General features: G+C 39.6%; 1 long non-coding RNA gene across 1 annotated transcript in view; it reads right to left on the bottom strand.

Moving 5' to 3' along the window:
- The window catches only part of LOC131820586 (uncharacterized), a 105,908-nt gene extending 95,089 nt beyond the window's left edge, over window positions 1–10,819 (bottom strand). Inside the window, exon 1 of the long non-coding RNA XR_009349706.1 lies at window positions 10,643–10,819. This is a non-coding gene — a long non-coding RNA (uncharacterized LOC131820586). The remainder of the gene's footprint in view (window positions 1–10,642) is intronic.
- Between the last annotated feature and the right edge of the window lie 3,558 nt (window positions 10,820–14,377).

Here is a 14,377-nt window from a genome sequence, read left to right as displayed (position 1 = left end):
AATGGACATCAAAAGAAAGCTGGGGTGGTAATCCTTGTACCAGATAAATTAGATTTTTAAGCCAAAGACTGTAATAAGAGATGAGGAAGGACACTATATCATACTCAAAGGGTCTGCCCAAAAGAAGATCTAACGATTTTAAAAATCTATGCCCCTAACATGGGAGCAGCCAAATATATAAATGAATTAATAACAAAATCAAAGAAACACATCAACAATAATATAATAATAATAGGGGACTTTAACACCCCCCTTACTGAAATGGACAGATCATCCCAGCAAAAGATCAATGAGGAAATAAAGGCTTTAAATGACACACTGGACCAGATGAACATCACAGATATTTTCAGAACATTCCATATCAAAGCAACAGAATACACATTCTTCTCTAGTGCACATGGAACATTCTCCAGAATAGATCACATCCTGGGTCACAAATCAGGTCTCAACTGGTACCAAAAGATTGGGATCATTCCCTGCATATTTTCAGACCACAATGCTCTGAAACTAGAACTCAATCACAAGAGGAAATTTGGAAAGAGCCCAAATACATGGAGGCTAAAGAGCATCCTACTAAAGAATGAATGGGTCAACCAGGAAATTAAAGAAGAATTGAAAAAATTCATGGAAACAAATGATAATGAAAACACAACTGTTCAAAATCTGTGGGATACAGTAAGGCAGTCCTGAGAGGAAAATATATAGCAATATGAGCCTTTCTCAAGAAACAAGAAAGGTTTCAAATACAGAACCTAACCCTACACCTAAAGGAGCTGGAGAAAGAACAACAAAGAAAGCCTAAACCCAGAAGGGGAGAGAAATAATAAAGATCAGAGCAGAAATCAATGAAATAGAAACCAAAATTTTAAAAAAGTACAAATCAACTAACCTAGGAGCTGGTTCTTTGAAAGAATTAATAAGATTGATAAACCCCTGGCCAGACTTATCAAAAAGAAAAGAGAAATGATTTAATGATTTTAATAAAATCATGAATGAAAGAGGAGAGATCAAAACCAACACCAAAGAATTACAACAATTATAAGAACATATTATGAGCAACTATACACCAGCAAATTTGACAATCTGGAAGAAATGGATGCATTCCTAGAGATGTATAAACCACCAAAACTGAACCAGGAAGAAATAGAAAACCTGAACAGACCCATAACCAGTAAGGAGATTGAAGCGGTCATCAAAAATCTCCCAACAAACAAGAGCCCGAGGCCAGAAGGCTTCCCAGGGGAATTCTACCAAACATTAAAGAAGAATTAATTCCTATTCTCCTGAAACTGTTCCAAAAAATAGAAATGAAAGGAAAACTTCCAAACTCATTTTATAAGGCCAATATTACCTTGATCCCAAAACCAGACAATGACCCCATCAAAAAAGAGAATTACAAACCAATATCCTTGATGAAGACAAATGCAAAAATTCTCACCAAAATACTAGCCAATAGGATCCAACAGTACATTAAAAGGATTATTCACCACGACCAAGTGGGATTTATTCCTGGGCTGCAAGGTTGGTTCAACATCCACAAATCAATCAATGTGACACAATATATTAATAAAAGAAACAACAAGAACTATATGATATTATCAATAGATGCTGAAAAAGCATTTGACAAAGTACAGCATCCTCTCTTCTTTTAAATTTTTTATTTTTTTAATTTCTTTTCAGAGTACCACAATTCATTGTTTATGCACCACACCCAGTGCTCCATGCAATATGTGGCCTCCATAATACCCACCACCAGGCTCACTCAACCTCCCACCCCCCGCCCCTTCAAAACCCTCAAATTGTTTTTCAGAGTGCATAGTCTCTCATGGTTCATCTCCCCCTCCAATTTCCCTCAACTCCTTTCTCCTCTCCTCCTTTCCCCATTTCCTCTGTGTTATTTCTTATGCTCCACAAATAAGTGAAACCATATAATAATTGACTCTCTCTGCTTGACTTATTTCACTCAGCACAATCTCTTCCAGTCCCAGCCATGTTGATACAAAAGTTGGGTATTCATCCTTTCTGATGGAGGCATTATACTCCATAATGTATATGGACCACATCTTCCTTATCCATTCATCTATGGAAGGCATCTTGGCTCTTTCCACAGTTTGGCAATTGTGGTTATTGCTGCTATTAACATTGGGGTACAGATGGCCCTTCTTTTCACTACATCTGTATCTTTGGGATAAATACCCAGTACTGCAATTTCAGGGTCATAGGGAAGCTCTATTTTTAATTTCTTAAGGAATCTCCACACTGTTTTCCAAAATGGCTGTACCAATTTGCATTCCCACCAAAAGTGTAAGAGGGTTCCCCTTTCTCCACATCCTCTCCAACACACGTTGTTTACTGTCTTGTTAATCTTAGCCATTCTAACTGGTGTAAGCTGGTATCTCAATGTGGTTTTGATTTTAATCTCCCTGGCGACTAGTGATGATGAACATTTTATCATGGGTCTGATAGCCATTTGTATGTCTTCATTGTATGTCTACTCATGTCTTCTGCCCATTTTTTGACATGATTATCTGTTTTGTGTGTGTTGAGTTTGAGAAGTTCTTCATAGGTCCTGGATATCAGCCTTTTGTCTGTACTGTCATTTGTGAATATCTTCTCCCATTCCATGGGTTGCCTCTTTGTTTTGTTAACTGTTTCCTTTACAGCATCCTTTCTTGATCAAAACTCTTCAAAATGTAGGGATAGAGGGTACATACCTCAATATCATCAAAGCCATCTATGAAAAACCTACAGCAAATATCATTGTCAATGGAGAAAAACTGAGAGCTTTTCTGCTAAGGTCAGGAACACAGCAGGGATGTCCTTTATCACCACTGCTATTAAACATGGTACTAGAAGTCCTAGCCTCAGCAATCAGACAACAAAAAGAAATAAAAGGCATCCAAATCGGCAAAGAAGTCAAACTCTCACTCTTTGCAGATGATATGATACTTTATGTGGCTAACCCAAAAGACTCCACTCCAAATCTGCTAGAACTTGTACAGGAATTCAGTAAAGTGTCAGGATATAAAATCAATGCACAGAAATCAGTTGCATTTCTCTACACAAACAAAACAGAAGAAAGAGAAATTAAGCAGTCAATCCCATTTACAATTGCACCCAAAACCATAAGATACCTAGGCATAAGAGGCAAAGAATCTGTACTCAAAAAACTATAAAGTACTCATGAAAGAAATTGAGGAAGACACAAAGAAATGGAAAAATGTTCCATGCTCATAGATTGGAAGAACAAATATTGTGAAAATGTCTCTGCTACCTAAAGCAATCTATATGTTTAATGCAATCCCTAACAAAATACCGTTTTTCTTTTCAAAGAAATGGAAAAAATAATCCTAAAATTTATATGGAGCCAGAAGAGACCTCGAATAGCCAGAGGAATGTTGAAAAAGAAAGCCAAAGTTGGTAGCATCACAATTCCAGACTTCAAGCTCTATTACAAAGCTGTCATCATCAAGACAGTATGGCACTGGCACAAAAACAGACATTTAGATCAATGGAACAGAGTGGAGAGCCCAGAAATGCACCCTCAACTTTATGGTCAACTAATCTTTGACAAAGCAAGAAAGACTGTCCAATGGAAAAAAGACAGTCTCTTCAACAAATGGTGTTGGGAAAATTGGGGCACATGCACCCAAATGTTTATAGTGGCAATGTCCACAATAGCCAAACTATGGAAAGAACCTGGATGTCCATCAACAGATGAATGGATAAAGAAGAAGTGGTGTATATATATATACAATGGAATTCTATGCAGCCATCAAAAGAAATAAAATCTTACCATTTGCAATGACGTGGATGGAACTAGAGGGTATTATGCTGAGCGAAATAAGTTAATCAGAGAAAGACAATTATCATATGATCTCTCCGATATGAAGAATTTGAGAGGCAACATGGGGGGTTTGGAGGGTAGGGAAGGGAAAAATGAAACAAGATGAGATCGGGAGGAAGACAAACCCCATAAGAGACTCTTAATCTCACAAAACAAACTGAGGGTTGTTGGGGAGAAGGTGGTTGGGTTATGGACATTGGGAAGGGTAGGTGCTATGGTGACTGTTGGGAAGTTTCTAAACCTGGTGATTCACAGACCTATACCCCGGGGCTAATAATAAATTATATGTTAATAAAAAAAAATTTTTTTAAAGTGTACACTTATCATGGGGGCATCTGGATGGCTCAGTCTGGTAAGTGTCCAACTCAAGTTCAGCTCAGATCTTGATCTTGGGGTGGTAAGATTGAGCCCCATGTGAGACTCTGGACTGGTCATGGAGCCTGCTTAAGATTTGCACTCTCAAAAAAAAAAAAAAAAAAAAAGATTCTCCTTCTCCTTCTGCCCCCACCGAGCTTGCATCCACATGTGTATGCATGCTTGCTTTCTCTGTCTCTAAAAAAAAAAAAAAAAAAAAACACACAAAAACATATATCATGATGAGCCCTGAGAGGTGCTCCTGGGTGGCTCAGTTGGTTAAGCTCCTGCCTTTGACTCACGTTATGACCCCAGAGTCCTGGGATCAGTCCTGCATTGGGCTTCCTGCTCAGTAGAGAGTTTGCTTCTCTTTCTCTCTCTCCTTCTGTGGGTATGCCCTCTCTCTCTCTCTCTCTCTCTCTCTCTAGCTGTCACTCTCTCTCAAATAAAATCTAAAAAAAAAAAAAAAAAAGTGATGAGCACTGAGAAATGTGTAGAATTGTTGAATCACTATATTGCACACCTGAAACTAATGTAACACTGTATTTAAAAGAAAGAAGGAAAGAAGAAAGAGAAAAGGAATTTATTTGTAACTACCCCCCCAAAATGCCCCAAATCCTTACTTCTCCCTGTACCCATGCCCCTGCAATGTGTCTCTGCAGCCCCTCCCATGAAGAAGTGATGGAACACCTTTCCCCACCCCTAAATCTGGCCTGGCTCTGTGACTTGCTTTGGCCAATAAAGTAGTAGAAGTAACTGTGTCAGATGCGAGGCTCAGCCTCAAGAGGCCCTGCATGATTTCCCACTCCAAGCCATGAAAACAAGCCCAAGCTGGCTTGCTAGTGAATGAGCTGAAGCATTTCGGCTAATGGCTAGCCCACCTTCAAAAACAGAGCTGCCTGCTTAACCTGCAGCTGACCACAGACAAATGAAGGCTCCTACCCCCAGACTCAGCTATACTGCAAATTATATTATAAATATATATATATATATAAAATATATACATTATATATATATAATTCTATATAAATATAGAATTATAAACTAAATAAATGTTATCATAAGCCACTAAGTTTCAAGGTAGTTTGTTACCTAAGGGATATCGTAGGTACAATAATAATAGTAAATTATTATTCATTTCCTATTTTACATAGGAAGAAACTGAGGTCCAGAGGGCTTTAGTAATGTGCCAAGATTATATAGCTAAAAGAGCCAGGAGCTCAACTCAAGGAATCTGGTTCCAGAGTCCATTCTCATGACCATGACAATATCCTGCCTGTCAATCATTTCCATGAAGTCGTGGAAGGATTGCTTATAAGATTGGCCAAAGACACCAAGCTAAGAAGGATGACTTCTTGTCACAGATGAGAGAATTAAGATTTAGAATACTCAGTTTTGCCATCACTCAAAATCTATCTTTAAAATAAAACTTCACATGGGACACCTGAGTGGCTCAGTGGGTTAAGCCTCTGCCTTTGGCTTAGGTCATGATCTCAGGGTCCTGGGATTGAGCCCCGCATCAGGCTCTCTGCTCAGTGAGAAGCCTGCTTCCCCACGCCCCACCCCCCACCCCCGCCTGCCTCTCTGCCTCCTTGTGATCTCTGTCAGTCTAATTAATTAATTAATTAAAACTTCACAGTGAAAAAAATTATATATATGTGTATATATATATCCTGCTTCTGAGTCTTTAAAAATATACAAATAAACAATAGCAGAGGTTTGACTTAAAGCAGCTCATATGAAGAGTGCCTGGGTGGTGCAGTCGGTTAAGAGTCTGACTCTTGATTTCTGGTCAGGTCATGGTCTCAGGGTTGTGTGATCAGGATCCACCTTGGGCTCCATGCTCAGCACAGAGTCTGCTTGAGATTCCCTTTCTCCCTCTGTTCCTGGCCCCTGACCATGACTCTCTAAAATAAATAAAATCTTTGAGGGAAAAAAAGCAGCTGATATGAAAAATTACAAGGGGGTTGAAAAAACAAAACTGAGTAAGAATCAACCACATGATGCCCTGCATTGATGAGGTTCTGGTGCCCAAACCCCAGGCAGCAAGGGTATCACTGCACATGTAACTGGAGGATAATAATGTCCCACCAAAACTCTGTCACGTGAGATGGTAAGCATATTTAATCTTACTGGGATGGGGAGGGGCCTGAGTCTGTGAGCTCTTAAAACCCCTAAGATTTGTAAAAATGCTGAAAAGGGAGTTGAGGGAAATTGGAAGGGGAGAGGAACCATGAGAGACTATGGACTCTGAAAAACAACCTGAGGGTCTTGAAGGGTCAGGGGGTGGGAGGTTGGGGTAACAAGGTGGTGAGTATTAGGGAGGGCACGTATTGCATGGAGCACTGGGTGTGGTGCAAAAAGAATGAATAGTGTTACGCGGAAAAGAAATTTTAAAAATAAATTAATTAAAATTAAAATTTAAAAAATGCTGAAAAGGAAGAGGATTGATTCTCTGACAGTTTGGGGAAAAGACAGAGATGAGTGATTGGAAATATAACAGATTTATTGGGTGCAAAAAGGAATACTTGTGCTCTTTCTCCCACTGCCCCTCCCAGGCTAATGCCTTGACTTGTTCTCTCCTACCCCTCAGTGAAATCTCCAGCAGGCCCCTTCCTTAGTTTTGGGGCCTTTTCAATCAACTGAACAGTTTTGTTTCAGTAACTAAGATATCCCTCCAGTGTAACATCAACTCTCCAAACTCGTCAGAACTTAGGACTTCTCTCTTCCCAGCATGGAAGCTAACAGAGGGGACGTTTGAGGAAGGATGCCTGGTTGACTTAGTCTCTCTTCTTTGCTCCTTCTCCTTCCCCAGATTGCCAGTCGCTGTGTTTGCTTCTTTCAGGGCAAACCCCAGGGGAGAGGAGATTAGAGACAAAGAGCAAAGTGGTATATATGGCTGTGATCTGGCAGCCTTGTTGGGGACAGAAGGACAATTGTGTTTCTTTCACAAGCATTTGGGGGTTTCCCCCAGGCATCAGGCTGGGTTCCTTTGACTGAGTCAATGTCTCTCCTTCCATGAGTGGCTTGCAGCTTTTCCCTGGCTGCCCACTGTCTATTGGGATTCCTTTACCTCTCTAGAAGTTCCTCTTTTGTTGGATCTCTCTTAAGAAGACCCAGACCAGCTCCCTTCTATATGACCATCGGATCCCTGGAAAACATGTACCTTCGCTGCACGACGAGAGAGAGTGTAGCTCCTTTCCAGTGCAGCCTCTTCAATAGGTCACCAGGAGTGGGCAGCTACAGGCAAAGCCTCTAACCATTAAACATTTCAGGAATGAGGTCCTCAAACTCCAGGGAACACACTGGAAGCTCTCAGAATACCCTTGATTCCCCTAATTTCATTTGCTAGGAAATGGCACAGCACTCTAGCAATCCTTTAATAAAGAAGGTTCTCAAGGCTAACAGAGAGAGATGAGTGGTGGGCTATTGCAAACAGGACAGGCTTTTCAATCTCCTAAATAGGTCCATTTAGGTATCAAGCATCCAGCTTAGCTACTGTTCTCAGCATCTGCTTTGTAGAATTCTAAAAAGTTTCATTCTAATACATTATTTCAGAAGGTACAGAAAAGTGGTTTTCCAGCCAGTAAAATGTTATCTTTCCAATGAGGCAAAAGCACCCAGATCATACAGCTGTAGTCTACCAGTCTCTAAAATTAGTACTCAAGCAGAGGTTGTAGAAAGAATTTCTGCAAAGAGTGAGAGATGGGCAGGTAACATCTAACATCTTTCTTGCTTTAGAATTCTATTATTTCTATAATAAATAAATATATATATTATATATATATAGTTATAAAGAAAGCAATCTCAAGGGATCACAACAGGGAGTCCTTAATTGCATAGCACACGTGGTATTCAGAAGTGCTCAGGGGAATGTAAAGGAAGGAAAGCTCTTGGTAGGGTATACAGTTTAATTAGAGAGGATTTGTCTGCTATTATATTACTTATCCCACACTTCTAAAGGAATTTGTTTCTGGTATTCTTCATTGCTAGTTTGTGAGCAGCTCAAGGGTATGTCTCATCCAAATTGTATCCCAAGCTTTGACATGTACCTGGTATGGCATAGGAGTCCGTAAAGATCTAGAGAGTGAGCTCAGCTGGACCTCTGAAGGCTGAATTCTCTATTCCTGTATCAGCAATAGCAACTAAGGGCCACATGCACAGGCACTGACAACGTGTGGCATGAGACATGTGATTGCAAGATGCTACTGATTACAATCTGTGCCCCAGTTTCCGAGAGGACATCATAATTTCCAGCTGGAAACTATCTTAGAGGAGAAAAAACCATCAACAATCCTTCTACACGTCCATTTTTCTGACCAGAGAAAATTCCGACAAGACACGATCTCTTGTCATTTGAAGCCTCTCCAACCCTTCACTCTTATAGAAGCCTTGGGTGGCTCCATGTGACGCTCCATGGTTGCCAAGCAGGATGATACTTCTTCTTTTTTTTTTTTTTTTAATTTACCCAACAGAGAGAGATCACCGGTAGGCAGAGAGACAGGCAGAGAGAGAGAGAGAGGAGGAAGCAGGCTCCCTGCCAAGCAGAGAGCCCGATGCGGGGCTCCATCTCAGGACCCTGAGATCATAACCTGAGCTGAAGGCAGAGGCTCAACCCACTGTGCCACCCAGGTGCCCCAGGATGATACTTCTAACCTTCACCCAACCCTCAGGAACTACAGAAATCGACTGTAAGATTTTAAATTTAGAGATCACAGGGCCTAAGCAATAACCACGCTGACACCTGGAACTGCTTTGCAGGTTGAAATTCAAGTCGTTCTAAAACACCTACAGGAAAGGAGTGACATCAGCAAAATAGAACAACAGGAGTTTTCTACTATCTTCTCTCCAAAGAACACCAATTTTCACAATCACACATGGACAGTAGTGTCTTTGGGTAAATCTGGGAGTCCAGTGGAGAAGTTCCAGCACACCTTTAAAGAAAAAATAATCCAAGATCAGACATATTGAAGAGGATAAAAGGAACAGCTTCATTTCACCTGCATCACCTCTCCCCCAAAATGGCACAGCTAAGTGCCAAGAGAGATATTCTCAGCCTGTGATTTCTCCCCAGGGAAAGTGAGAACCTGTGAATAAGTGCCCAGCTTCCACAGCTGCATGGAATGCCGCCAAAGACAGACCAGAAACCATAAAACTCTTAGAAGAAAACACTGGGGGAAAGCTGCTTGACATGGGTCTTGGCATTGATTTCTTGAATATGACAACAAAAGCACAGCAAGAAAAGCAAAAATAAACAAGTGGGACTACCTCAAACTAAAGGGCTTCTGCATGGCAAAAGAAAACAATAAATTAAAAAATCAATCTACACAGCAAGAGAAAATATTTGCAAACCATATATTTGATAAGGGTTTAATATTCAAAATATATAAAGAACTCATACAGCTCAATAGCAAAAACATAAATAATCCAATTATAAAATGGGCAAAGGACCAGAATAGATATTTTCCCAAAAAAGCACATAATGGCCGACAGGTACATGGAAAGTTGCTCAACATCATCAATCGCCCCAGATATGCACATCAAAACCACAATGAGATAATATCTCACAGCTGTTAGAATGGCTTTTATCAAAAGAGAGCAGATAACAAGTGCTGACAAGGATGTGGACAAAAGAACTTCCACACTGTTGATGAGAATGTAAGTTGGTACAACCACTATGAAAAAGAGGATGGAGTTTCCACAAAAAATTAAAAATAAAACTACTGTATGATCTAGCAATCCTTCTTCTGTGTATATATCCAAAGGAAATGAAATCAGTATCTCAAAGAGATAACTGTGTTCCTATGTTAATTGTAGCATTGGTCACAATACTCATGATATAGAAAAAAACTATATGTCCATAGTCAGGTAAATGGGTAAAGAAAATGTTTTTTATATATTATTATGATGTGAATATTATTCAGTCATGAGAAAATCCTGCTATTGCAACAACATAAATGAATTTAAGGGACATTATGGCAAATTACATCAGCCAAATAGAGAGACAAATACTTTATGACTTCACTGTTATGTGGAATCTTAAAATAATAAAAATAAAAAGTCTAGCTCACAGAAACAGAGAGTAAGTATGATGGTGATTACCAGGGGCTAGAGGTCAAGGAGATGGGGAGAATTTGATCAAAGGGTACAATGAAGGGTTCCAAGAGGAATAAGCTCTGGGAATCTAATATGCAGCATGGTGACAATAGTTAATAATTACATGTCTCACACTTAGAATTTGCTTAAGAGTATAGACCTTAAGCATTCTCACCACACATTCACACACACAAACACACAAGGTTGCTATGTGAGGAGATAAATATATTAATTAACCCAGTTGTGGTAATCATTTCACAAATTATACATATGTCAAATCATCACATTGTATATTTTATATATATGCAAATGAATATGTACAAAGTATATACAATTGCAACTCACCAAAGCTCCAAAAAAAGGTGGAAAATCTGGTAAATGAATGTGTCAGTGAATGAATGAACAACACAACGAACGGGAAGTGAGTATGGAAAGAATAAGATTTAATTTAGGCTAAGAAAATATCAGGGTTCACTCCAGGAGGCAGAACAGAGAAGCGAAGATACAGTAGAGGGAATAGGAGAGGATCCCAGAAAGTCAGTAAACAAGCAGCCTAACAAAAATGAAAGTGTTGTGTAAGAGAAAAAAAGAGCCATGTGATTAACTTACGTAAAATCAGTTGATTTAACACCAGAGTTTGAGCCAGTAGATGTTAGGAAGATGTTCTATTCTTCCAAGCAGGGGAACAAGGCTATGACTGGAACATAGAAAAACTAATCTTCAGAAATAAACAGACAAATGAAGCTCCTAGCTAAATATGGGCCAAGGGAAATGGTCTAAACCAGAGAAGGAAACTAGAGTAGGCATTAAAAGGTCAGTATGTGAAAAAGTTATGAAATCTTTCCTAGAGTCCTTAGAAATCTATCGGTGAAGCTTCTGCTATAAGGCAAGGGAATTATTTGGATTCTTTTTTCAAGGGCAGCTTTTCACCACAGTTATTGGTTTCTCTAATAACTAAAACCAAATATGCTAACTAAATATGAATTAGTAGTATGGAATTCCAAAATGTGTTCAACTGCCTAGAATAGGTTGAAACCATTACAGACCATTCAATACCACTAACAGTAAATCGACTAAAGGAGAAGAGACAGAGGAAAGGAAGAAGGAGAAGAAGAAAGAGGAAAATGAAGACTGATAGAAACTGAAATGTTTTATCTATGCCCTGTCCTTCATCTAAGTATAACTAAGAAAGTGTTTCTTCAAAGTGATTGGCATCTATCAGGCACTCCTAATATCTGATTTTCTGGCAGAAAAGCAGCTTGGGAGCCACTGGGTAAAAGTATTTCAGTGATTTTGCCTGGAGAAAAACAGTTTCATAGTCACACTTCTACCTCCCTCAGTAATTTGGTAGAACAAAACCTCAGCCACAATCACCAGGCCCAAAAGAAACGTTAAGTCAGTAGAGAGCCCACCTCACCCAGCTAAAGCCTATTTGTATGGAAGATCAGATTTCACATCTTTGGGGAACAGCTTTCCAGATGTGCGTTGTAAGAGGTGCAAGAGGCTGGGATAGGTGTGCTAAAGAAATAGAACTTTATTTTCTCTTTATTCTCTTTCCTCCTATTTTGTAGCAAGAGCAGGGGGGAGAACCTTAAATTTGCCTATTCAAGAAAACTTCCCTTCCAAGCATTTTTAAAATATGGGTTAGGTTTTGAGATCAGTCAATTTTGAGTTCCTCTTTCTCCTGGAGGAAATCCAAGTCCTAGAGGAGTTTTTGTATCATTCTGATTTGCGGGAAAGAGAACTGGGTTACTGTCCTGGCAACATCTCGAGTCTGGCTTGCACTGCCTAGTCTCCGGGAATCTTGTGCTGCTATTCAGTGAGGCATGGCAAAAGCCACCTGGTCCTTTTGAACATCCTGCTCCCTGCAGTGTGGAAGTCTACTTGGCCAGCCATAGGTCCTTCCATTCTTCAGCCTCCTTATTCTCATCCCAGGCTTCTTCCATGTCACTGGATCTCTTGGCACTTCCACATAGGGTGCTCTGATTTTTCCCAGACTACAGAACAGGATATTTGGAGGCACTATCTCTGGCCCACCAGCCTTAGCCCTCATCTGCTACCGGCATGGCACCTGTGTTGCTCCAGTTCCCCTATTCTATGCCAAAAGAAGGACTTCTGGCCTAAATCTTGAGAAGCATTGAGCAAAGTACCCTACCCTAACATCCTCAATGTGTCTACTATCCTTCATTCCCACGTTCTTCCTGAAAGAGTATAGACATATGAATGTAAGGGAAGGAGAGTAGACACAACTCTAATACAACTTATTGCCTTTCTATTCCTATTTCACCCAGGTTCTTCTCAAGTATCAACAGTTGGGTTGTACTTTCCCTCTTGTTTCCTGGGGGAAAAAATGAATGAATGAATGAATGAATGAACTGTTTCACCACCTTGGCTTAGTGGTCAGGGGCTACAGGGAAAAGCCTCAAGTTAAAGACAAAATATACAGAAAAATATTTCAGTAATACTATCCTCTTACCCAATGTATGAAAGCTGTTTCTTCATCTACTCCCCTAGACTGCTAGTTCAAGAGTTGAGACTGTTCTACCCATTTGAAGATGTTCCCAAATGGAAATATTGAGTATGTAGGAAAACAACTTCTACTGAATCAGTAAAGAAGCATCAACTTTAGAGACAAACACTAGTAGACATTTAATGTAAAACAGGGTCGCACGATGGAATGGATTAGAAAATCCAGAAATAGCCACACACACACACAAACAACTGATTTTTTGACAAAGCTGCAAAGGCAACGAAGTAGAGAAAGAGGAGTCTTTTCAACAAATGGTGCGGGAATAACTGGATAATTATACAAGAGAAAAAATGGACTTAAATCCATACCTGTGATAGACAGAATATTGCCCTCCCCAAGATATGTCTGCACCCTAATGCCCGCAAATCCAAGGATATGTTGAGAGTGAAAACGCAAGCCACGGGGGGGGGGGGGGGGGGGCGGTGGCGGGGAGATTGTAAATCATATAGCTGATACAGGACTTTTCTCTAGATTACATTTAAAAATTCAATAATAGGAAAACAAACACAAACAAATTACAAAAAGACTTGAACAGATACTTCATCAAAGAAGATACAGGGATGACAAATAAGTACATAAAAAGATGTTTGACATCATTAGTCATGGAAAAATGAAATTTATAAGCACAAGACGATCCCTCTACACACGAGCTGGCAAAGATGTGGAGCAGCTCTCATCCCCTGGGGTGGAGACGGAAAACGGTACAACCACTTTGGAAAACAGTTCGGCAGTTTCCTAAAACATTAAACACTAGATATTTACCCAAGAGAAATGAAATCATATGTCCATATAAAGACTTGTAGATGAATGTCCAATAGCAACTTATCTGTAATAGCCCCAAAGCAGAAGCAACTTAAACATCCATCAACAGATGAATGAATAAGCAAACTATAGGATACCCGTACAGTGGAATACTATCCAACAACAAAAATGAATGTATTCTTGATAACACAACAACAGATGAATCTCTGAATAACGTCTATGTGAAAGAAGTCAAACAAACTAACAACAAAAAAAAAATTCTGTGTGATTCATTTTATATAACATTCAAAAAATGCAAACTGATAAATAGTAACAGAAAGCAGATCAGTGCTTCTGGAAAAGGAGCTGGGTAAGGTCAGGACAGAGGAATTACAAAGGAGCAAAAGGAACATTTTGAGGATGATAAATGTTCACAACCTTAAGATGATGATTTCATGGTTGTATACATACGTCAGAACTTACTACATCCTTCACTTCAAATATGTTCCGTTTATTGTATGCTATTTATACTTCCATAAACTCTTTTTAAAATACAGTAAGAGGGGGGCACCTGGGTGGCTCAGTGGGTTAAAGCCTCTGCCTTCGGCTCAGGTCATGGTCCCAGAGTCCTGGGATCGAGCCCCACATCGGGCTCTCTGCTCCGCAGGGAGCCTGCTTCCCCCTCTCTCTGGGCCTGCTTCTCTGCCTACTTGTGATCTCGCTCTCTGTCAAATAAATAAATAAAATCTTTTTTAAAACATGAAATAAAATTAAAAATAAAATAATATACAGTAAGAGAATTAAAAATA

The sequence above is a fragment of the Mustela lutreola genome, chromosome 18 (assembly GCF_030435805.1).
Source record: "Mustela lutreola isolate mMusLut2 chromosome 18, mMusLut2.pri, whole genome shotgun sequence".
Lineage (NCBI taxonomy): Eukaryota > Metazoa > Chordata > Mammalia > Carnivora > Mustelidae > Mustela > Mustela lutreola.
Note: the sequence above shows the minus strand (reverse complement) of the source record. Positions and strands in the feature narration are given on the sequence as shown.